This window comes from Lontra canadensis, unplaced genomic scaffold, assembly GCF_010015895.1.
Source record: "Lontra canadensis isolate GAN:19392208 unplaced genomic scaffold, GSC_riverotter_1.0 scaffold93, whole genome shotgun sequence".
Taxonomy (NCBI): Eukaryota; Metazoa; Chordata; class Mammalia; order Carnivora; family Mustelidae; genus Lontra; species Lontra canadensis.
In genome coordinates this window covers 6,943,897-6,968,312 of record NW_022631087.1, presented here as the reverse complement: position 1 = coordinate 6,968,312, position 24,416 = coordinate 6,943,897, and the positions used below count along the sequence as shown (strand labels likewise).

Sequence of the window (24,416 nt, the reverse complement as noted above, 5' to 3'; positions counted from 1 at the left end):
CTCTGGCACTGGAGCCCCGGTCATGCTTGACTCGGGGCTCTCTGCCTCCCCTCTCCTCCTCCCTGGAGAGTTCTACAGCTTGATCTGCAGGGTCCAGACTCCAGGAGAGGTTGGGGGCTGCCTCTCTGACCTGGGCTGGGTCCTCCTTCCCCTTCCCTAGGCCTGGGGGGCCCCAGCCTACTGTCTGTGGCCCTCTCTCCTCAGCACCAAGTCTGCCATACCAACTTCTGCCCAGTTCCCCTCCAGGCTGGAAGTCCTGCTCCAAATCTTTCTTGGGCTTGAAGAGCCCTTCCCTGCATCTCTGACAGCCCATCGCCAGTCTTCCTGGTTCTTGCCCAACTAAGCAAGATCATGCCTGCATTTGTGTGTGTGTGTGGGGGGGGGGGGGTGTGGCGGGTTACACAGTGACAGGTGGGGACAGGGGAAGTTGTAGCCTCTCAAAGTCCCTGACCTCAACACTCTTGCCTCCCCCTTCCCTGACCTGCTCTGGCAACCTCCTGGGCCGTGCCCTCGTGTAGAGAGCTCCGGGAATCCGGACAGGCCCGAGACCTCCACCCTGCTCTCTGCCCCTTCCTCTTCTCGCTTTGGCTAACGAGGCATCCTGTTTCCGAGGCAAGGGCAGGGAATATATTGACTCTGGCGTGGGCTCTGCCGCAGGGAGCGGAATTCTCTAGAACTCCTTGAAGCAGGGAAGGAGTCACGAGAGTCCACCTGTCAGGCATACAAAGGACCCTTCTCCAAATACCAGAGTGGAGCTTGTGCTTTCCGGATGGGCTCCCCCCAGGCCACCCGCAAGGCGGCTGCTGCCTTTTGGGCCCTTAGGAAGCCCGGGACGGTGGGTGCGGGGACCCCAGCAGCCGGATGGACGTCCGTGGAAGCCAGTGGTGGGCCGAGGGCCCCCACTCCTCGCTAAAGCGGTGGGGAAGGCACAGAAACAGAAGACTGCCTTCTGCCTCCTGACCTCCTTCCACACCTCTCTGAAGCCCATGTGACCTGTGGGGCCAAACCACCTGTGACCCGCAGCTTCAGCGTGACCTTGGCAGGTGGCACTTAGTGTCAGCTCCACAGCGCCAACAGGGGGGTGAGCTGGTCCCTCCCATCTCTCCCGTGGACCACGTTGCCTATAATTCCCATGGCAACCGTGTGAAGTAGGTGCTTCAGCTCTGTTGTACATTTTGGGGGACAGGATCCAAAATAGGAATTTCCTCGAGCTGGTACAGCGCATCGAGTTCAGGCTGGGATGGAGCCCCGACCCCCCATGGCACCCCCAAGCTTGGCTTGTTCCTCTAGGTAGCTTCTTCCAGATGTCTCCTCAGGGCGAGGGTCGCAAGCCCAAGGCCAAGGTTAGGGGCACTGCAGGACCTCCCAACCTGTAGGCCAGCAGAGAGTGGAAGGAAGGCCAGCTTTGAAAGAGGCCAGGGCCTGTGACAGTCCCGCGTCTTGAATGTCCATGAAGACGTCCCAAGGCCCGCCAGAGCCTGCATTCTGATTCTTGCTGTTAAAATCCTGGTGACTACTGAGTTCTCTGTTAGGGATCCTTCATTTAAAGATGAGAAGAATGAAGTCCAGAAAAGAGGGGATGGAGAGAGCCTTCTCAGGCCCCAGGGAGCATGGCATGACCTGGGAGGATGGAGGTCGGATCTTAGAATATTTCGACCTGGCCCCAGAGATGGGAAAGGGAGGAGGCAGATGGGTCTAGGTTCAAGAGGGGCCCTAGCTCGGGCTATGCACATCAGAGGTCCTGCTCTGGCCCTCTAGCCCCCAGATCAACAAGTCTGCAGGGCCTCTCCACTTCTAGACCCTTCTCCAAATACCTGGGATCCCACCCTTGTCTGCCTAGTTTGGCCTTAGAGACCTGCTTCCAGGCTCCGTCCTCCCAAGAGCAGACTGTGCCTCCTGCAGCAGGAGAGATGGCCAAGGGTAGCTGTGTGTGTGTGTGTGTGTGTGTGTGTGTGTGTGTGTGTGTGTGTTAGGGGTGGGGTGTAGACAGAGTTTGGAGGTGTGGGTTGGGGGATTATAGGCATCCATATGAGATCACTCAAATTATGGGCTAGTGCTGAGGGAGAGAAGGGAAGGGGGTGTGCTCAGGGCCAGGGAAAGGGGGCTCCTTCTCCTGGGCCACCACATTCACAAGTCCAAAAATTTGAAGTTCACATCGGTCATAGGTCATGGGGAAGTTACCTTTGTGTCAAGGCAGGAGGATGTCCTCACAGTTCTTAGACTATGGGATCTGAGCTCCCCTGTGCGCTCTGGCCCAGGCCTTGCCAGCACCATGGGCACGCCCAGGCTCAGGGCTCCTGGAGCCACTGAGGGCGGCCGATGGTGCAGGACAGGCCCACTATTTGGAGGAGAAGCCTCTGCAAATGGTGTCAAATGAGGAAATGGTTTTGCTTTTTGTGTCTGGGTAGGTGCGAGTCGGTCACAGAGGAGGGAATGCCCCGTGCAAGGAGGGGCAGGGTTGGAAGCAAAGACTGTGTAGGACTGGGTGGGTCTGAATTTCGTCTCCAGGGAAGAGGGATGATGGAGCTGGCTCCTGGGGCGGGGGTGGCGGGGAGAAGGGGAGGTCAGAAAGGCAGGTCACATTCACGGTGTTGTCCTAGTGGTGCCTTTTTCAGTGAAGGAAAAAATGGGATAATTTACCTTCCCTCTTCCGCCGCTCAGCAGAATCCCCCAGCCCGAGGTCTGCCTAGTTTCTTTCTCCGAGGGTGAACCCACCAGCCTCGCTCTGTGTGCCATCGGGGACAGGGGTCCTGGCTGGCATCTGCAGTGTAGACGCAGAGAGGAGACACGGCCTTGTCCCTTGGGAGCCAAGAGATGCCAGGGGAGGACAGTGGCCTTGGGGCAGCACACTGGCAAGGGCCAGGGAGGGGAGGGCTGCCTGGACGGGACCATCCCTTAACTGCCACTGAAGTTCCCTTCACAGTCTTTAGGTGAGGATTTATGGCAAAAAGTAACCGTAGTACCTGATGGGGCCTCATGTGGCTTGGTGTCCACAGTGACTACCATTCCCCAAAGCCCAGTTCAGCCGTCAGATAGCAAGGAAAGAGGATGCCACTCTTTCCTCGCTCTCTAGAAGGACATCAGGATTGCATTTAGGATTTGTGGCAATCTTTTCTGGAGTCCCCTCTTTAATCTGCTCGTTTGTCTCCTGCCCAGAAACTGCTCCCGCACCGCCTCCCTCCACTTCTCTGGTGTTCCTGCACACCCTAGTTTTGGTCCCTGGGTGCCCCCCTTCCCAGCCCTTTCTGGCCTAGGGACCATCCTCCTGGCTTTGGACCTGAAGTCACCCCAACAATGTCTCCCTTTAATAGTTACCAACCAACCCCCACATTAGTGCCTGAGCTGTCACTGTGCCTGGCCCGCCACTGGCAGCTCCGGTGGGGGAGGGTGTGAGCGGTCCATGGCTCCTGCCCCGGAGGACCTCACCTTTGGAACAAAGCACCTACTATGTGTTTGCCCACGATGCTCACCATTTAAACCTCCCAACAGTGCCACGAGACGGACATCACCCGATCATTAGATCTTTGCAGCATGCGAGTGAGATACAGAGTTGTTCTTCGGCCCGGTGTACTGACCAGGGGATCAAGGCTCAGCAAACACTGATTAGTATAGACCAGGCCAGACTCCCTCAGCTCATGTCACTGCCTCAGGCCTGGCTGCTTCCGATACCCATCAATAGGTGATGACTTGTTCCAGGCCAGGCTCCGAGCCAAGGGTGGAAATGACCACCAGGGGCGACCCTGAAAAGAGAAGGAGTATGGTGTGCCGGGTGCTGAGACTCAGGAGGGCTCATCGGAACTCCAGGGCCTCAGTTTCCACTTCTGCAAAATGGGGCCAGCCACACCGACCTCACTGAGTAAGGGGAGTGCTGGGAAGCACTCCCACTGGGCCTGGCCCAGCCAGGCTGTCCGGAAATGCCAGCCGAATGCAGAGGGTGTGATGCAGCGAGGAAAACAATATGCTTTGTCCAAAAGAAACAAGTCCCAGAGGAGGTCTCAGGAGCTGGCGAGGCAGAGAAGCTGGGGGTGGGAGAAAAGGAAAAGGGGAGCTCTGGAGGCGTGGAGAGGTGAGTGCTGGCGGCTGCCCTGTAGGGGGTGTGGCTCCCACCACCCAGCTCCTTCCTCTCCTTCCCTGACTGCCTCTGGCTGGATTGTGAGTTCCTATGGATTGTATCTTCGATGTTGCTGGACCCCTTTAATATCTGGAGAAAGGCATGTGTGCTCGGGAAGTGTCCGCACATTGATTCTCCAGGGCATGCGCTCTCCAGGGCCCCAGGGCTTTAGACACTGTCCATCTGTTGATGACTCTCAGCCACAGATCCAGCCCAGATACTCCCGGCTCCCCCCCCAGACCTCCTGCCTCGCCTTAAGTGGCACCACTCAGCTGTCCCAGTCAACATCACAGGTGGTCTTTTCTGAGCTGTCCCCTCACTGCCACCGGCGGTGCCGCAGACTTTACCTGGAAAGCCCTTCTCCAAGCTAACTACCCCTTCCATGGACACCATTCCCCCTGGGGGCTTTCCCCTAGAGTGATCCGTTGCAGCTTCCAGACTGGCCTCCTGCCTGACACCGTAGTGAGCCCCGCTCCCTCTCCTTGCAGCTGCGGGAGGGAGGGACTGTGGGGAGCATGCATCTGGTTGTGCCCGTGTCTGGGGAAAGAAACCCACTGCCTCCCCAAGCCAGGCTGAGCTGGCTCTTCACCCGGGCACGCTCTTCTCTCTGCTGGGGTTTCCCCGCTGGACCTCCCTTTCTCCCCTCTACCTTCCTGTAAAGAACCCTCTCCTTTCACTCAGGAGATCCCTCCCCACCAACATACAGCATTGGACAGGGTCCCGTCCCCAGCCCAGGGCCAGGCTGGACTGGGCTGAGGCCACCGTGGTGGTGGTCCTACCCCCCTTGCCAGTGATTGGTTTAGGAATGGTCATGTTACCCGGTTCCCACCAGGGAGGGGACACCTGCTGGTGGACTTCCGGGGTGGGGTGGGGGGGGGGTCTCTGACCTCCTCTGAAGACCCTGTTGGATCTAACTGTTCACAGATACCTGGAACCCCTCCAACCTTGTGGCCACGAGGACCCTCCCTGGGAGCTAAGCCGACACCCAGGGAAGGCCAAGGGGAAGGAGCATGAAGCTTGTGTTTGAAGAAATGGCAGAGCTGAGGGTCCCGCAGGGCCTGGACCTGCCTGCCCCCACCTACTTGCAAGACAGCGTCTCTGTGGAGCTTGCTAGTGTCCGGGGTCTGTGTTCCTCGCAGCCACACACAGAGAGAGGCCATGGATGTGTTGCTTCTCTTCCTGGACGCGGCAGTGTGTGCTCCGTGTCTGCTCACAGGCTGGCAGAGCCACTTCTAGGCCTAGGGGCAACCATGGGCCATGTGCACAGAAGCACAGGGTCCAGGCTGGGGGAGGCGAAGCTTCTGTGTGCTCTTCTGTCCTGCCCAGACCCCACCTGGGGAGACCTACTGCGGTGTGTCTGCAGAAAACGATCCCATTTGGAAGGGTTTGGGAATCTTCCTCAGGCAAGGGACAGGGGAGAGGACGAGACTTTGTAGCCTGTCAAAGCGAAGGCTCAAGGGAGACCCCATCTGTCTCTGGGAGATGCAAAGATGCATGGGGCAAGGGGGCTCCGAAGGAGGGGGGGAGCCCAGCCACACACGCGCTGCTCCCAGCGACGAGGAAGTGAATGACGGTATGGAGAAGTCGGCTAACAACTTAGGGCAACCTCAAACTTCAGTGGGCGTCCTTCCCGCCGGGGGAACTTGGCAAAAGCACAAAGTTGCAGGCCCTCCTTGCCTTTCAATGAGCCCAGCCTCTGAGTTCTTAGCACTCCAGGAGATTGTGAGACCCTCCAGCATCGGGGAACCCCTGACTTCAAGGAAAGGAAGCCAGCATTTGGTCTGGTGCTAATCTGCGCGCATCTGATTTTGACATCAATCTTCAGGGCCAAGCATGGTTGTTACAGATTGTTTGGTAAGTAGTGAGTCCCCCATACGAAGGATAACTAAAACTAAGACAAGGGTAACCCATACAATAGGAAAAGGAGAGTACTGGAAAGATGATTCTTAGGTGGTAAAATGAAAATGGCCAAGAAACTTTCCAATGTGGCAGAAATCACTAGCTGTCCTCCAATATCCACCCTCCTTTCTTCCATAGGAGCAAACTCCTTGATTTTTGGCTGGCCACAGGGTCATCTAGAATAAAAACACTCCCTAGCCTCACATCGAGGTGAGGCCATGTGCCCAAGTTCTGGCCAGAGAGAAGTAGCAGATTCCCGGAACCTTCCTGAAAAGATAGCTGGCAGGTGCTCTTGGTCTCCTTTTCCTTTATCCTTCCTTTCTTCTGCTGGCTGGAAGACAGGACATGATGGTCGGGGCTCTGGCAGCCATACTGTACTGTGAGATCCTGGGAACAAGAGATGATACACAGCAAGTAACAAGAAAAGAGGCTGGGTGATGCCACTGTGGGGAAGAGCTGCCATGTCAGCCCTAGACGGCCAAGCTCGAGATTTTACTTGAGCAATACATTTCTGGCTTAGGTCTCTGGTGTTTGTCCCCATGCCTAATTCTAACTGATAAAGTGACCATAGAGAAACGCAAAGTCATGGGCACCTGGGTTGCTCAGTTGTTTGGGCGACTGCCTTCAGCTCAGGTCATGATCCCAGAGTCCCGGGAGCGAGTCCCGCATCGGGTTCCTGGCTCCATGGGGAGTCTGCTTCTCCCTCTGACCTTCTCCCCTTCTCATGCTCTCTCTCTCTCTCATTCTCTCTCTCAAATAAATAAATAAAATCTTTAAAAAAATGCGAAGTCAGATCATGAACTGTCCTTTTTTGTTCAGGAGATTGGCGAGAAGGAAAAGACTGTTGTAGCACTAGAGACCGTGTGGCACTGTGGTTAATAAGCTACCTGGGCTGGACTCCTGCCGTGGACTTAACCAGCATGCATGGATCAGATCTGTCCCTTCAGCGCCTTGTGCCTTTTTTGGGTGTTAAGTCACCTGAAAAAAAAAAAAAAAGATTGAGAAAAACAAAAAACAGCATTCATCTGTAGTCTCGGTGAGCAATAATTCTGAGAACAGTACCTGATACAGGGCACACATGCAAGTGTCTGCCTTTCCTGTCCCCACTGAGCTACCATCCCACTGTCATCTGTGGGGGTAGATGGGCTATATTCACACTCGGTCAGAGGGAGCGTGTGGTGTAGACAGCCGGTTCAGAGGGCTCTTGGCCAAATCAAAATATCCAAAAGTCCATATGGGACTCTCTTCAACGTGGCTCCCGGAATCTGGCGATCTGTCCTAGGAACCTGAAACCTTTGGGGCCAGACGTGTTCCAGATTTTAGCGATTTGCTCCATATGCCCCACTCTGGGGTGTTCCCTTGCAGGGTGTGAGGGTGCTTCATGCTGGGGACTCCTTGAGGTCTTCAACCCTCTCTGATTTCAACCTCTTACAGACAGTGGCCCCCCTCAAGGGCAGCTGGGAAGTTCTGGGGAGTGAGTGCCTCCGGGGATACCCTTACCTGATAGGGCCCAAGGGCAGCTGGGTGAGTGCTCAGATGCTTCTAGTCCTTTCGACGAGGTCCCAGAGGACCCCTCGTAGAGAGGTCGACTGTGCCCCATGGTCCTCTGCAGTGACCCCAAAAACGACCCTTGTTTGGGCTTTTCCCAGTTCCTCGAACTCTTCCCAGTCGCTGCCTCCTGCTTCCTGGCATCCCCTTCCACATAAACCACCTGCATCCAAGTCCTATCTCTGGCCCTGCTTTTGGGGAGCCCAGCCCAAGATCACCCCCTAACAAAACATGATTTCTTCAGCAAACTGCATCCATATTCACAGTAAGATAAACAAAGACTTTAAATAGTCTAACAATTTGGGTCAGGTTTGCTGCCAAATAGGTAAAAGGAAAGGGGTTTGGTTTTCTGAGTGTTTAGACTTCTTAGCTGTGGGTAGGGGACCAGCCTCACGCGGTACACAGAGGCGCGTCCTCTCCTGCTTGGTTCAGTCAGGGAAGCAGAGAACTTCCCGTTTCCACGGGCTGCTCCCAGCAGACCCCAAGGACACAGCAGTCCTTAGCCCCAAGGACAAAGAACTTGAGCTCTGGCCCTCAAGGAGCTGACCTTCCAAGTGGGAAGACTGTTGATAAGATTAGGTCCAGAAGGTGATTTGGCCTCTGGCAACAATGGGAAAGGAGATCCTGAGATGGGGAGACAAGGCTGCATTTGATGGGGATTTGAGGGGAGGCCAGTCACCAGATGATGTCTGAGCAGGGACCTGACTGGTGAGAAGGTGCCCTAGACATTGATCTAGGGACAGGGAGCAGCAGATGCAAGGGCCCTGGGGCCGAGTGGGGTTTGGCTTGTTTGAGGAGGCGCAAGGAAGCCACAGGGGGACACACAAGAGCTGGCAGGGTGATGGGAGCAGGCCTGGGTTAGAGCATCTCTAGTGTCTAAGAGCAGAGGCGTGTACTGAAGGGCTGGGGAAGGGGGAGACTGGGGTGGGGGGAGGGGCGATGGCCCACGATCTGCTTGATACTCCTGGTGTAGAAGGGAGTATTAGCAACAGGGCCAATTCGGAGTGAGCTGAGTGGTGTTCACTGCCCACGTGCTCCCCGCACGTCCTCTCCAACAGTATCCACGCGTTCCCGGCGACAGGAGTGAGAACCACCACCACCACCATGGGTGCTCCTGATTGGTCTAAGGGGGACCGGAGGGCGTTCCGGGGAGGCCTTGGGACACAGCTGGCTTGGGGAGGACACCTGTGAGACGATGGCGGAGGCCGCAGAAAGACGGAAGAGGCTGCTGCTGCCCCAGGAACCCCAGGCACTCCTGCTTCCTGCCGTGCCGAACCGCGACTGTGTTGGTGGTGCCCACGAGACGGAGCCGGGTTTCGGCTCCCCGCTGCGGAAACCTCCGGGCCGGCAGCAAGCAAAACGTCCATCAGAACGGAGGGTCCAACCAGCCAGGGCCCGTTCTGTGCCACGGAACCAACAGAGCCATCGCAGAGAATGAGGGGTGACCTCGTGTCCTGAGAGGGACCCAGCCACACAGCAGGTGCCGCGGGTTCTCAACCCGAACGATTCTGTCCCCGCAGTAAGTTGCCAGATGAAGCAAATGAGAACGCAGGGCAAGCAGTTAAATTTGAATTTCAGGTAAACAATGCATAATTTTTTTAAAGTCAGAAAAATTTCAGATGGTGCCTGTTAACTGGATGGCCTGTGTTTTATCTGGCAGCTGTACTCTCCAGGGACTTTGGGCCATGGAGCCACTTCTGATGGTCGGTTTTGGGAGCAACAACCCTGGCAGCTAGAGGCCAGGGCTATAACCCTACAGAACGCCCCCCAGTGCAGAAGACAGCCCACAACACAGAGTGGTCCCGTCCCAGATGTCGGTAGTGCCAAGGTTGACAGCCTCTATTATAGGAAAAACAACAACCCAATAGGATATGGCAGAATCCCGGTTGTGTGTGTGCGCGTGTGTTTTAAATCCAACTGAGCTATATAATTGCATATAAAAAGGTATGGAAGGTCACACACCAATGTCCTGTGGGGCTAGGGAATGCCTATTACCTCCCCATCGAAACCCTGCTGCAGGGTTTTCTTTTCTTTTTTTTTTTTAAGTTAACACATTTGAAGTTACTATATATGTACACACACACACACACACACACACACACACACACACAGAAAGTACACAGATCAAAATGTGAGATTTCTCACAAAGTGAGCTTGCTCACGACACAGCCCTCTGGGGAAAGACCCGGGTCTGTGACCAGCCTTCCACGAGGCCCCTTATGTCTCCTTCGGGTCTCTGGCTGCCCTGCCAGGATCGCGGCTCTCTCGACTCCTAACTCGTGTGAATGAACGTTCGATGAACAGAATCGTGTGGTATGTGGTCATCTGGGTCTGGCTGCCTTCCCTCAGCAGTGTGTCTGCGAGAGTTCCCGCGTTGAGTGTGCTGTAAGTGGCCTGTTTTCCCGGCTGTGAAATATACCACCACTAATTCAGCCCTTCCCCTCCTGACCCTCATGTGGGTTGTTTCAGAATGGGACCACGAGGAATCAAGCTGCTATGAACGAACTTCCGCAGGTGTTGGGGGGTCTATGTGCTCGCTCCTAATGGTTCTTCACCGCGGCAGGAATCATTCAGCCAGAGGGGGTGTGGACGTTCAGCTTTATGATCAGAGAGCTTCCCTCGTCCTTGCCCCAATTTCCACATCCGTCCGTCAACCGTTCGCGGAAGTTCTTATTGTGCTGCCTCCTTGCCAGCCCTCCATACGGTCTAGCTGTTTCATTTCATTTCCTCCGGGGGAGGGGCATACACTGGTAATCCATGTGATCCTGATAATGAAGCTAAGCCCTTGCTCCCATCTCTGGGAACCCCGTGGGCACCCCTTTCGCGCAGCTCATTCAAGTCACTGGTGCACTTTGCTCTCAGGTTATCTCCTTCTCTCGCCCTGATTGGTAACTGACTCCTGTTTGCAAATATCTCTTCCCATTGTGTGGCTTGCCTTTTTCCTCGCTTCCAGGGCTGCATCCTTTTCTGGACCCTGACATGACCCAGATTCGGGTAATAGAACGCGGACTTTTGTGAAGTGACTCAAAGCCGAGGAGGTCACTCTTTGGTCACTCTTAGCATAATAAGGTCCCGGAGAAAGAACGGCTGGAGGTCAACCTTTGCCGTGTGAAAGATCTGGTTGTTTTTTATACGTGCTGCTGTTGGACTAGACACCCTCCCAGGGTGGGGGGCTCTGCTCCTTGTACCTCCTTCCCTCCAGGACCTGAACACCCCTCTGCCTCCCCTCCATTCCCCAGCACGGCAGTTGCAGAATTGGACAAAGCTGAGAAGCACCTGACTTTCCCTGCTGGAGGCTGGATGTAAGAGGAGGCAGAACTTTGGTAGGAGGAAGAAATTAAAAAGAACCAAGATATAGAGCTGGAGGGAAGCGGGCAGAGGGTCCTGGAAAGTGCTTCTCACTGTCGTGGATAGAACCTCACCCCACGACACTCTATGGCCAGAACCCCTTTGGCCTCCAGTGTCTCTTGCCCACATCACTGCACATCCCTTGTACTGGCCTCCCAGCTTCCGTTCTTGCCACACCATCCCTATCTACCCACTTTGTGCCAGCAGCCAGAATATCGAGATCATTTAAAACGAACAAAAGGAGACACTTCTTCTCTTGTGCCTAAAATCTCCAAGGGCTGCTTTTTTTTTGCTTAGAATGCATTGTCTATAATTTCTAGGGTCAACCAGGCAAGACGTGGTCTAGCTTGGGCTGTGTCTTTTACCGCCCTCGGTCTCAGCTGCACTGGCCGCCTGTGACTCAGACAACCACGTGTTCAGCCTCAGGGCCTTTGCACACGCTGTTCCCACCATCTAGAATGACAAGCCCCAAACCTTTGCATATTGGCTTCTCATCATTCGGGGCCCTTTCTCAGCGTCCCCTTCCCCTGGGTGTCTGGGTGTCCCCAGAGCTCTCAAATCTGACGCTGCCCCAAGTCACTATCTCCTCACTCTTAGGTTTCCTTCCATTATACTCTGAAATGATCTTCTTTTCTAATTAGAGGACTTGTCTGTCGGGTTCCTCACTATGTCCCCAGAGTCCCAGCATGTACCCAGCACACAGCTGGTACTTGATAAGGATTCTTCCCTGAAGACTGCTGGAGTCTGGACTGATGGGAGGTCCCCTGGGGTCCTGCATAGGCCCTACCGGCTGAGGGACGGTGTGTTCTAAGGAGGACACTAAGAGGCTACTCGCTAGGGTTACTTATTACTTGGGTAATTAAACAATCATTATGGAAAGCAACATTAATTACTAAAGAAACCCACCGAGCTGGATGATCCATCGGTGTCCTCCCCCCTTGCCAATGTCTGACATATCCGGGTCTGAGGAGCCCACACAGGGTTGGGCTTTTGAGACAGGGTTGGGGGTGGTCGTGTGGGCTTCAGATGGGAGCAGGTGGTGGGAGGGGAGACCGCATCTTCTAGTTCCAGCCAGAGGTACCCTCCTGGGCTGCCTGGGAGGGCGGAAGGAGGGCTGGGGTCACCTGTGTGCCCCCACCCCACCCTGGAGGACTGCCAGCTCAGAGTCAGGGAGCCTAGGGGGCCCCAGGAGGCACGCAAACACTGTCTGCTTGGGGGCCAGGCAGGAGGCGGTCCCCAGGACAGAGGGAAGGTCTGGGAGAAACCCATTCTTAGTAAAAACAAAACAAAATAAATGATGAGGCCAGCCACCAGAGCAGGATCGGAGTGAACTCTCAGCAGCCTCTTGCTTTGGCCAAAAAACTGAAAGGTGTGGAGGCCACGCAGTGGGGCTTTGAGGAGGAATCTCATTTTACAGATGGGCAAAGTGAGGCCCAGAGTGGGATGGGCAGGGAGGCCACACTTGGGACTACCAGCCCAGTGCTCTCTCCTCCAAGCTTTGGATTCTGCCCATAGCCAGAAAGCCAGAACTCAAGGGAGGGGACAGAGGAGCTTGGTGGGGTGCAGGGGAGTGGAGTGGGGCACTGGCTCCCATTCAGGGAGGTGAAAGGTGCCTACAGATCTTGGGGGAGGGGGAGCAGCAGGGGAGTGGGATCATCCCCAGCCAGCAGCTCAGGGAGAGGGGAGAGGAGAGGAGGGCAGGGCCGGGGGCATTAGGATTCCAGGCAGCCGGCCGACACCCAATTTTCCAGCTGGGTGCCCTAGCCTGTTCTCTGAGCACCCTGCCAGAGCCGGTCTAATTGACAGGGAGAGAGGAGACTGCTGGCAGGTGGGAGCAGGGCTAGGAAAGGAAAGGGGAAGGGAGGGCAGGGGAGGAGGGGGACAGAGGGAGGAGGGAGTAGAGTGGCAGGGGTGGGGGTAAAGGGAGAAGGGAAGGAAGCAAATAGGACCCTTAGGGCTGCAGGTGGACACAAGCCCTGTGGGAGAGGGTTTGCAGGATGAAGCAGCTGGAAGGCGATTAAATCCAGCCCCTGGTTTAAGGGAGGAGGAAACACCCAGAGAGAGGAAGCAACTTCTCTGGGGTCACACAGCCAACAGGAGGCAGAAGCAGTACAGCAAGGGGCAGAGGCAGGTTTCCAGACTCGGGCCACAGGAGAACCCTGAGATGAGAGGGAGAGGCTTCTGGGGCAGGTGGAAGGGATGAATTCCCAGGAGACGGGGTGTGGGGGGTGGCCCTGGGGAAGTGCTTGGGCAGCAGCTGCATGCTTCCTGCCCCACCTCCCATGGGCCTTGTGCCCGGCAATGGCAGGAGAGCCTAACAGGGATCCCTGGTATTCTGACACAGTGGGCAGATGGGTAGATGCCTGGGGTGTGTGCCAAGGCCGTCCCCTCCGGCTCCCCTGGTGCCGACTGGAGTAATTATCACTAATGACAGGATTAGGGGCTTGGGTGTCACACCCCTCAGCCCTTGGGGCATGCCATCACCAGAGGGGCTGGCAGGTGGTGAGAAGGGAGAGGAGAGTGAGGAGGGGAGGGACCGCCCAGCCCCTGCAGCCCCTCAGGTGACCTGGGCTGGCCTCAGGATGCTCCCCCAGCCCACGCTGGGTGGGTTGTGGGCATTCACTCACTCAGCTGCTGGGCCCAGGGTGTCCACGCTCCCCTCACCCCCCGCTGAGGTCACCTTTTGGGCAGCAAACTTCTTCAGGCCACGACTTCACGTGACGTTTACAGGAACTAAACGTCTTCTTATTTCTTGCCTCTACTCCGTTCCTGCTTTTTCTATGCTTCTGCTGCTTGGTCCCTTCTAGACAAGGGATCGTGCTGGTGCATTGAGTTCTCCTTTTGCCTGCTCTCCTGGGGTGTGTCTGGGCCGCTGGGCTCTGGCAGGGACAGTGGGACAGCAGCCTTCTGGCAGGGATGTGGCGGGTGTGCGCTGCCATGCCCTCCAGGCGCTGTGTTCTTCCACCGGGGGTGCTTTTGACCGCTGGCTGCTGACCCTGGGGGGCAGAGCTAGGGGAACCCCCGGAGGAGCTAGGGGAACCCCACAGGAGCCCCATGGCTACTTAAGTCTCAACTGCCTGTCCTCCCCCACCCGATCTGGCGTCTCAGGAAGCGCGGGCTTCCTCTGTGCCCACCGACTGGGCGAGCATCTCCTTCCTCCCTGGGCTGCGCGCAGACACACGCTTCAGACTTTTATTTAGAAACTCAAAAGCTGAGCCTTAACTTCTGTGGGTATAATCACACCCTGAAGGTGGTGAGTCTGGAATGTTCTGGGCTGGAGAAAGCCGCTAGCACAAGTTGGTAGTGGTGAGAGGGGGATGTAAGCCCAGCATGGGTTCACACGTGTTCCCATGCAGAGCCTCACATGCATCGGTGACAACCCTCCCACCCCACCCCCCGGGCACAAATGCCAGGTAATTCTCTGGTGGATGAGGGAGAGGGGGAGGGGACCAAGGGATCCGATGTACCTGAGAGGGAGGAAGGTCCGTGAAGGGGTCTCCCCTGACTAGGCTTACCCTGTGAAAAGCTGGGAGTCAGGCGTGTGGGTATAGGACTGGGTTGAGGCCGGAGGTGGAGATGGGCAGGGTCCCTAGGGAGCTTCTCCAGAACCTCCCAGTATCCTTGAGCAGAAGTAGGCCGGTCTGCCAAACTGGGGCAGGAGCCGGGAATCTGGGCCGAGGGCTTTGTTGGTCCCCAGGGCTGTGCCTCGTGCACGGGCACCTCTCTGCTACCCGCCCCTGCTGGGGCAGTCTGGGGCAGGGCCGTCTATCCTCCCGCTGGCTAGTCCCCTGCCCTCACGAGGGCATAGCCCTTCACTGGCCTTGGTTCTATCCTAAGGATCCAAGTCCCCAGGAAGTATATTAGCACATGGCCAACCCCTGGACAGCTATGTGGTGGGGCTAGGATCTGGACCCTGGCCTCCTCGATGGTAAAGCTTAGTCTTTTCTAGGCCGTCACACTGCTGTGACCTTCAGAGGAGATGGGAGATGGCAGGTAAGCTCTCTAGGCCCAATAACCCCAGGCAAGAATGTCATAAAGGGGCTTCAAATAGTAGAGACATTGGATTTAGAGTTTTTCTGGCCCCAGATTCAAGGAATTTGGAGGTTCTCTGCCTTAGAGTATCAGACATTATGCCTTTTCCGAGGAAACCTGTATCTTCAAAGAGGAATCTTCCAGAGGCAAAAGAATGGATGATGGTAGGTCGGAGGCCTGGTGACTAGCATATGTACGTGCATATGTGCGTGTGTACGTGCCTGTCTATGGCCACCTACCAGCTGTGCAGCACTGGGTGAGTCCCTCAGCCTCTCTGAACTCCGTGTGTTCCCTGATGACATGGAGGGTGCCGGTCCAGGCTCAGGCCCAGGAGCTGCCCGGCCTGTCGGGGGCCACGGGGGCAGACGGATACCGAGCACAGCTGGGCTCCAGCAGCCGGAGGTGAGGTTGTTGTGCCCGTGGTTTAGGCTGTGATCTTCGTCCAGCCAGGCGATCGGAAGCCCGTGGAGGCTGCAGAATGACACCGAGCTGTCTGATGGTGAACGTCTGCGCCTTTGCAATAAGCGTGGGAGTCAGCCCCTTCCAGAAACAACGAAGGTGAGATTGGTCCCGGAGCAGCATGCTGGGGGGTTTGGGGTGAGTAGAGGCAGAGAGACCCCAGGGGTAGAGGGAGTTTGACTGTACCCACCGCTGGCCCGCACAGCTGAGGGGGCTGCAGAGAGGTGGCCAAGGCCCCCTGAGGGGTGGGTGCGGGCTGTTCACCGAGTGGGGGCTGTGTGTATGTGGGCAGTGTGCACACACGTGTGTGCGTGCCTAGCGTGTGTGCATGCCGTGTGCACACGTGGGGCTGTGCCCACGCCTTCCTGGACACACCTGTTTTCCACTGTCGCAGGGAGAGCTGCCCATGGGCCCCACGGTCTCTGGCCAAGGGCAGAGGAATTCTTTATTTCCATGGCCTTCCACGGTGATTAAGTCTCCAAACTTTTCCTTAACCATCATTTCTTCCAGATGAAAAAATCAAATTGCATCTCCAAGCAGCTTGGAAATCGATTTCTTTCAAAATGAACTTTTGGAGAAGCGATTCCGGAGAGAAATAAGAAGAGGAAGGTGGGAGGTGGAGAGGGGCAGGGACAGAGCAGCTGCCAGGGCCTCTGAAGGCCTGAGGGGGTGCCCTAGCCAGGCTGGTGCCCCCCCAACCCCTGCCCCCAGACGCAGCCTGGACAGTCTCCCTGCTCCCACCCCTGCCAACCTGTGGTCCTGACCCTGCATGGAGGGCCCAGCGGCCTGGCATGGGAACCCTGGCAAGTGCCCACCTCATGCACAGGCCTGAGATCTTTCCTGAGTAGAAACAGGGCTCCACTGTAAGCCCAGGAAGGATGGGCTGTCGTGTTTGCCTGTAGAGGGTTCTAGATGTGAAATGCTCAGCGCTGCACCAGGGGCAGTGCAGGGTCAAGGGGGTGGGTGGGCAGCTCCATGCCACAGGCGAGCCACAGCCAAGTCCAGGAGTCAAGGAGGGACTGGGGGGCCCTTCATGGGGGAAGAGGTGTGTGCCTCAGAGTTTGTCTATGTACCTGCTGTGTGCCGGGGACTTTGGCATTTATTGATCCATTTTCCACATGAGGAACTGAGCTCAGGGAGGTGGAGCAACTTGTCCAAGTTCACACAGTCAGGGAGCAAACCCAGATCATCCTGGGTCGCCAGCCTGTGCACCACCCAGGGCCACCACAAAGAGCATCTCGGGAGGGCTTCCCGGAGGAGGTGGCTAGTGAAGGTGATGGAGAGGGAAGAGCCGAACGGGTTTCCTGGCAGGGAAAACTGCACAGTGACAGGCAAAGAGGGTGCAAAGAGTGGTGATGGCTAGGCTGCGCTTCACAGTCTGGTGGAGATGGGAGGTGGTGTGGAAGGGTAACAGGCCAGTTCAACCCCCGTGAGGGGGCAGGGAGAGGGGCTCCTGGCAGAGGGTACAGTGCGGGGGGCCAGGGGAGGTGATGGTGGCCCACACCGAGTGCTTACTAGGTGCTAGGTGCCTAAGGGTCTAAGGGTCTCACATGAACAAATCCCACGGCCCAGGGAGGCAGGTACCATGACGGTCTCACCTTATAGATGGGACCACAGAGATCCGAGAGGTTGAGTCAGAGCTCAGGAGTGGTAGCGCTGGGACTCCCACTCAGGCTGGCCCCTAAACCCCTGCTGCTCCGCTGGGGAGAAGAGGGAGCAGGGGGGAAGTGGGGGGTGCCCGCTGTTGGAGCAGCTGGGCTGGGTGAGGCCCCAGGAGGTGGGCAGCAGGGTTCGGCTCAGGAGGCCCCTTGAAGGCCATGCTAAGGAGTTGGGGCCTTCCCTGAATGCGAGGGCCTGGGGAGTTTTCCAGGGGCGCGGTGGGGGTGGTGATGTGACCAGGGTCTCCCTGCCCTCCTCCCCTGCTACACTCCCCCGCCTCCCCCCCCCACCCCCAGGCACCAGCTTGAGGAGCAGGAGAGAAAGGCAGCCCGCTGGGGAAAGGCGGAGGCAGAGTTTACTGGGCTGTGACAGAAGGCACCCTGAGCCAGTCTGTCTGTCTGTCTGCTCCTGACACTGTCCCTCCTGGGCCCCGGAGAGCCAACAGTGCCAGGGGCTTCTGTGGCGGCTGTAGCCCTCCAGGGGGAGCGATGGACGTGTGCGTGTGAGGGTGTGTAGATTGGCATGAGTGTGTGAGGTGTCTGCTGGGTTTGTGTGCGTGTGTCTTGTGGTGGTGATGGCGGTGGCAGCTGCAGCCGGCCCAGTGCAGGAAGGTGCCTGTCACTCAGTCTAGGAGACAGCCATGGGGCCTGGGGGCTGGGCTACCATGCAGTGGGGGGTGGGAGCTCAGTGTGGCTCTCAGACCCTGGCCCGTCCCCATGGCAGGTGCTCCCGGTGTTTGCCCTTCCCCTACACAGCTCTGCCCACCCTCTGGTTGACTGGCTTGAGGGAGGAGGCTAAGGCCTGAAAGAGCTGGGGGAGGGGGGTTGAGGAGATCTGGGGGGGGCAGCAGAGGGTGGGGCTTGGAGGTTTGTGGGAGCGAGGCAGATTGGGGTTCCCTGGAAGAGAAGCTCCCTCCCTCCCTGGCTGGCAGCTGGAGTTGGCAGGAGCACTGGGGAGGGGTTAGGGTGGCTTAGCAGCAGGGGGAAGTTGGCCAATGTGGGGGAAGGAGAAGAGGAGGAAAAACCATGGGCCCAGAGCCATTGGGCTGAGAGATGGACAGAAACCTCAGGCTGGAGGCAGCCTGGCGGGGCTTGGAGGCTCACGTTGTCTGTGCCAGGCCCTGGACAGCTAGTTGTCACAGCAGACCGAATAGTGGGCTGGTGGGAATTCCGTTCCCCTGAGGAAAACTGAGGCTCAAGTGGTCCCACAAGTATCCAGGGGGTGGGATCCCAGAGCCCAGGGTTTTGTGGGGAGAGAAGGGGTAGGGGGAGGTAGGGAGGGGAATGTGTGTTCTAGACCTTTGGGCTGGGCCTCCCTCATGCCTGAGGATTCCTGGACAGAGGGAGGGGGCTGGCCTGAGGACAGGAGCCCTGAGATCTAGTCTCCACCTTGTGACACCTTGCTATGTGTCCTTGGCCAGTCACTGGCCCATGGTGGGCCTCGGTCTCTCTGTCTGTGAAGTGGGTTATCTGCCGTATTTCTTTCAGCTTCTGTGACTCTAACTCCAAGAGACCCACCTTACTGGCATTCACAGGGAGCTGATGGACTGGGCTGAGTTCTCTGCCCAGGACTGTCCCTTAGCTGCTGTGGGAGCCCTCTCTCCAGCTGTCTGTGCCTCAGTTTCTCCCTGCTCTAACGGGATGGAGGGGCTTGAAATGGATCTGTCTGCCCAGGACTGTCCCTTAGCTGCTGGGGGAGCCCTCTCTCCAGCTGTCTGTGCCTCAGTTTCTCCCTGCTCTAACGGGATGGAGGGGCTTGAAATGGATCTGTCTGCCCAGGCCTGGTGCAGAGCCACCAGATGGATGCCTCCCCTCTTCCCTCCCCTCCCCACACCTAGCTTCCCCAGCTCTTGAAGCCTCTGCAGGCTGGCTCTGATGAAAGGTTCATTTTCCTTTCATTGTGCAGGTGACAAATTCTGCCGCCAATAATCACTTGTGAAAAATCAACAGTGAAGCCCAGCGGCTCCCTGGGCCCCCGGAGAAATTTGAGTGGATTTCCGGAGGAGCAGGGTGGAAAAAACCCAGGGGCAGCTGTGGGATCTGGGGGCTGGGGAGGGAGGACCAGGGAGGGACAGCCACACTCTACGGTGTGCTGCCTGGACTGGGCTGCGCTGGCACCACGAAGGGAGGGGCTGCCTTTCTCATCGCATTTGGAACCTCTGCTCAGGGCGACCCTTCCTCTCCCCAGCTCCCACAAGGAGGTGGGCCAGCCTTTTGGGCAGGAGAAACAACCTGAGTAAGCCAGGGGGTTATGGCGGGCTTGCTCTGAGGAAGTGCAAGGCGGAAGGGGTTGGGGGGGTGGGGAGTGGGGGGGCGTGGGAGTGGGGAGGCAGGCCTTGCTTGAGGGGAGGACAGAAGAAGATGGGAGAGGAAGCTGGACAGAGGGAGGGGTTCTGGTCCCAAGGGCCTGAAAGCCCAGGAGAAGTTGAGTTCCCTTGGAGGACATTGGGAGCCATGGAAGGTTTGGGAGCAGGAGATGGAACTTTGCCACCTCATCTGTTCTGTGCCACCTGTCAGCCTCCAGGGACCCAAGCCCATATCCTCTCTTGGGGGAGGGTGGAGAGTGCATGGCGTGGTAGGGCCGAGGGCGAGAGGCTGGGGCAGTATCCACTTAACACAGATGTAGCACCGTCTTTGTGACCAATTATCTCAGAGCTCCCTTGAAGGCAACGCAAGCCGTAAGTGGTTTTGACCACAGAGCGCCCGCAAGAAGGGGACCCTGTCAGTGATCTGGCTGTGGGGCGAGTTCTCCTAAATGGTCTCATTTGTGCCTCTTCTTCCTCCCTCGTGAGGGGGGCGCTGTCCTCACAGACCCATTTTACAGATCAGAAAACCGAGGGTTTCAGAATTGTCAGGGGTTACCAGCCATCAAACAAGCCCATATTTCTGGCTTCCAGAACCGTGTGTGGGTCCAGAAGGTGCTTAATGAATGGCTGGGAGCCAGGATTTGACCCCTCCAGCTCTTTGGACTCCAGAATCAGTGCTCTCCAGATGGTTCCAAAGAGCTTCCTCTGAGCCAGTGCTATTGTCAGAGAGCATGACAACCCCAGAAATAGAACCATCTGGGAAATGTTCAACCATCTTGGAAACGTAGCCCAGAGAGGGAAAGGGATTCGCCTGAGGCCACACCATGACAGAGCCAGGACCAAGACCCAGGTCCCTCAGACTTGCTCCCCAACCCTAGGCCCAGCTGGTGGGCACTGTGGACTCAGCCCTGAGCTGGGCAGGAAGTGTGGGAGCTGCCCAACTGTGGCCAGCACTCCCTTGCTCCGAAGCTGGGCCCAGTATGGGCAGGGAGAGAGGGCGAGGGCCACGGCCACTGGCCACAGTGCCATGTAGTGAGGGGGGAAGAGGCTGAGCCTCGTCCAGCTGCTAGGGGGCCCCCCATGGCAGCCAGAACCCTGAGAGGCAGGCTCACTCCCGCCCTCCATCTCTGCCTCCCTTTGGACCCACTCAGCCCCGAACTTCCATTGCCATCATTGCCCTGTGGCCTCTGGTGAGGACAGTGAGCAGGTCTCCTTCCTCATCATCCCTCTTGTTCACGCTCTCCCTCCACCTGTCTTGATGTCTCTCGGACTTCAGCTTCAGACAGAAGTGGTCTGGGAGGCAGGCATCTCTCAGCTGTGGAACCTTTGTGGATCTGCCTCCATTTGCCCGGGGCCTCACCTTTCTCATCTGTACAATGGGGCTAGTGGCCATGGCCCCGGCCTCTCGAGGGTTGCCGTGTCCACAGAGGCCCCCGAGCACCCAGCAGGTGCTCCCTCTGTGGCAGCCACCAGACGGTGATGGGGATTTGTGGCAGAAATCATTGGACTCCAAGCGCCTCACCGCCCACTTGCCACCTGACAGCCGCCTTCCGGCTCTCCATCATGGCGGGGGAGGCCGGGAAAGCGCCCCACTCCCTGCTATTTCTCCTCTCCAGCCTCCCAGGAGGTTAATAGCAGCTTCTCACGGGGATAGTTGGCTTTTTCCCAGAGTGTCCTCTGCCTCTTTCTTCGCTGGGAGGATATTCTCGGGCTGGTCTCAGTGGAGAAGGGAAGGAGGGGAGGCGTTTGCCTACAGAGGGGGCCCTGTCTGGACAGGATTTGGCTCCAGGCAGTGCCTGTTTCCAGAACAGTCCCCAGGTGCCGGGCTGGGTTTGTGTGGGCAGGAGAGGATCGGGGCAGGTTTCCCTTCCCTAGCCCAGATTATTGGACTGTAGGGGTGTCTGAGCCTACTGGGGCCCGGAATGGATCTGGTGGTCTACGCTGGGGCATCCTAAGGAAAGGAAGAGCTTTCGCGAACTGCAGATGGAGGGGCAGGCCAGGGGACAGGCTGGGCAATGGGGCTGGCCGGAAAGCCCCCAGGGTCCTCCTGGCTCATCTCTGGGGCCTGGGGCTCCTCCTGCTCCCCACCTTCCCTATGAGCCTCAGCCAGCCTTGCTGGGTACAGCCCAGCCACTTGGGGTGTGTGTGTGTGTGTGTGTGTGTGTGTGTGTGTGTGTGTAGTTTTTAACTACAGTAACATAACATGAAATGCACCATCTTTAACCAGTTTTAAGCTCTAAGCGCATTCACGCTGTTGTACAACCATCACCACCAGAACTTTCTCATCTTCCAAAGAGAAACTCTGCCCACTAGATGGTAACTCCCCATTCCCTTCTCCCCCACCCCAAATCAGCCCCAGGAACTCCCTTCTACTTTCTGTCTCCCTGAATTTGCCAATGCTGGGCATCTCCCAAAAGTGGAATTAAAGAATCATCTTTGTGTATTTGGATCACCTCTTTCAACATGTGAGTAAACTGAGGCCCAGAGAGACTATGGGGCTTGCCCAAGCTGCAGGTCCTAGGCCTCCATCCCTTCGTCTTATCTCTTCTGTTTCCACATACCTATGAGGGTCCCAGTTCGCCTGTCACACCTCCAGACCCCCATCCCCTGGAGGCAGAGAGGGAAGAGCTAAGAGGTCCTGGGTTGAAAACTCTAAATGCGGAGCCCACACCTTTAGGGGGCCATTTAGCTCTTCCTGGGGGAGCCTGGCTGTCTCAGGCTTGTTGGTAACATGCCAGAGAATGCCAGGCCCCTTGGAGGTCTCAGTGTCTCTCTTCTGATGCTGACCTGGTGACCAGACAGACCTTGCAGATCGTCGCTGGCTGTGCTGACATCAGCCCTCCCCAGGGCTCTATGGGTGAAGGAGGGACAGGCTAGCAGCTAGCAACATGGCCCGAAGGGCTGCCTGAGGCAAAGAAGAGCCTGATCCGGGGCTCTGGCCTTGTGGTGACCCACACTTCCTGACACAGTCCCCATGTCCTCCTCCTAGGCCTTCCAGGTTCAGTGTGTGTCTGTGTGTGTTTGGGGAGGGCCAGAATGGCTGGGAACCTTACAGTTACTGGGAAACATGTTGATTCTGCTCCCAGTGTGTGTATGTATGGGGGGGACACAAGTCAGGTGTCTGGTGAGGGAAAGGAAGGTAGAAAGAGATCCCCCGTGCCCTACTCACCTTCTGAGTCCAACACTTAAAGCCTTATGTGATCTGGCCCAGCCCACATGTCCATCTGCAAATTCCATAGATTCGTTCATTCATTCAGCAAATTTTGACCAAGGATGGCTATGCCCAGGCACAGTGTCCGATGCTGGGGTTCCACAGCCACAGCTGTGCCGGAGACAAACATGTGTTGTGTGCCTGGCATTCCTGAGCTTGTGATCCAACAGCAATGCCTGACATGAAATAAACAATCAGATGATTGTGCGCAGGGAGTGCCAGGGCCTCATGAGGGACCTGCGAGCAAGCTGGACTCAGAATGGGAGCTCAAGGAAGGCTTCCCTAAGAGGCTGTGGGGCGGAGGGACTGATGGACCAGCCAGGCAAAGAGCTTTAGGAAGGGTGTCCCAGGCAGAGGGACCAGCACATGAAAGGGCTCAGGGGTGAGCTTGGGGACCATCAGGGAGGCGATAGCAGCAGGCTTGTTGAGTGAGAGGAAGGCAGGGGCTGTGGGGCTGGGACCTGGATTGCATACACAGGGTGATCAGAAGAATTCGTAGGGGACAGGGAGAAGAGATCCCCTGGGCCAGGGGGACAGAGTCAGGGCAGGGTTGTTATCGGGGTCCAAGGACCATGGAACCGGCTTGGGAGTTGACTGCATCCGCAAGGCAGGTGATCTGGAAGCTCAGGAACGGTGGCCTGTGTGGTCTTGGACAAGTGTCTTTACCTATCTGAGCCTCAGTTCTTTTACCTGGTAAAGGGACCCATCCCATGGGCCTTGCTGGTCTCTGGTAAAGGCTGGAGGTAAAGGCAAGGGGGGCTGTTTCTCTGTTGGGCACTGATGGCACTGAGTACGGCTGGGACCCTGCTTGACCAAAGTTTCCATCTGCGGTCACCGTGTCCCTGTGCTCCTGGAGCCTCCGAGCTGGGTCAGACCCCGGCCTCTATGCCCCCAGCTCAGGACAGACCCATGGTTGCAGACTGCACAGGGTTCCTCCCACAGGTGAAGGTGAGCACCGTCAGCTTCCCAAATGGGGGTGCGATGGTGGGGTTGCACCTTCTGGAAGACCTCCCTGAGGTAGGAGGCTGTGCCTTGAAGGCCAGGGGGCACATCTCAGGCAGAGAAAGTGCATAGCACATTCCAGAAAGCAGGAATAAGCTGATTGGCATAGGGACCTGATAGACGGTACCGCTGATGATGCAAGGGAGCCCAATGGTGCTGGGTCTGATGGGCCTTGAACCCCAAGTGGAATCGTTTAATTTGATCCTCGAGGCTGTGGGAGTCACCAATGATGAGAGAAAGACAGAGACAGAAAGACAGAGACAGGCTGGGGAGCTGTCCACTGGGAAAGACCCGCTATGATTTAGCCCAGCATCAGGTCCCTTGAGACCTGCACTGTGGGTGGTGGCCTGGAGGGAGTGAGGAGGGTCTTTCTAGGGAGTCCCAAGATCGAGGCCCTGGGTTCCAGGCCAGCCCCACCCCATTGCCCTGGTTTTCTGGGGATGCCAGGGTGATCCCTCTCCTGTGCCCCAGAGCCCTGGGAGATGCTGTTGCCTGGATTCTGGAAAGCCAGCCCCACCCCATGCCCTGCATTGAGGCCATAATGCCCCATCCGAGACTGGGCTCCAGGATGGATAACTTTTTGCCAGCTTGGTTCATTCTTGCCTAGATCAGGAAGGGGAGAGCTGGAAGAAGCCAGGGAAGAGAGGCGGGGAGGAGCCTGTCAATGAGAAGAGGGAGGGCAGTTGGGGGGGTGGCGCTCTGCAGTGTGCAGTGTGATGGGACAGCCTGTTGTGACAGGCTGTGTGTGTAGCTGGGGCTTGATGTCTTGGAAGGGAGTGCACGGGGCATTCTAGCAGTCCCCTGGGGTCTATGCCTGCTGTTTTGACTTTCCCCCTCCCACC

At 57.1% G+C, this 24,416-nt stretch overlaps 1 long non-coding RNA gene across 1 annotated transcript; it reads right to left on the bottom strand.

Annotated features, from left to right (window-relative positions):
• Positions 1-5,947: 5,947 nt before the first annotated feature.
• Positions 5,948-13,846, bottom strand: LOC116854643. Its single transcript, XR_004380200.1, has 3 exons — positions 13,534-13,846; positions 6,898-6,988; positions 5,948-6,397 (listed from the first exon to the last, which is right to left on the bottom strand). It is a non-coding gene; the product is annotated as an uncharacterized LOC116854643 (long non-coding RNA).
• Between the last annotated feature and the right edge of the window lie 10,570 nt (positions 13,847-24,416).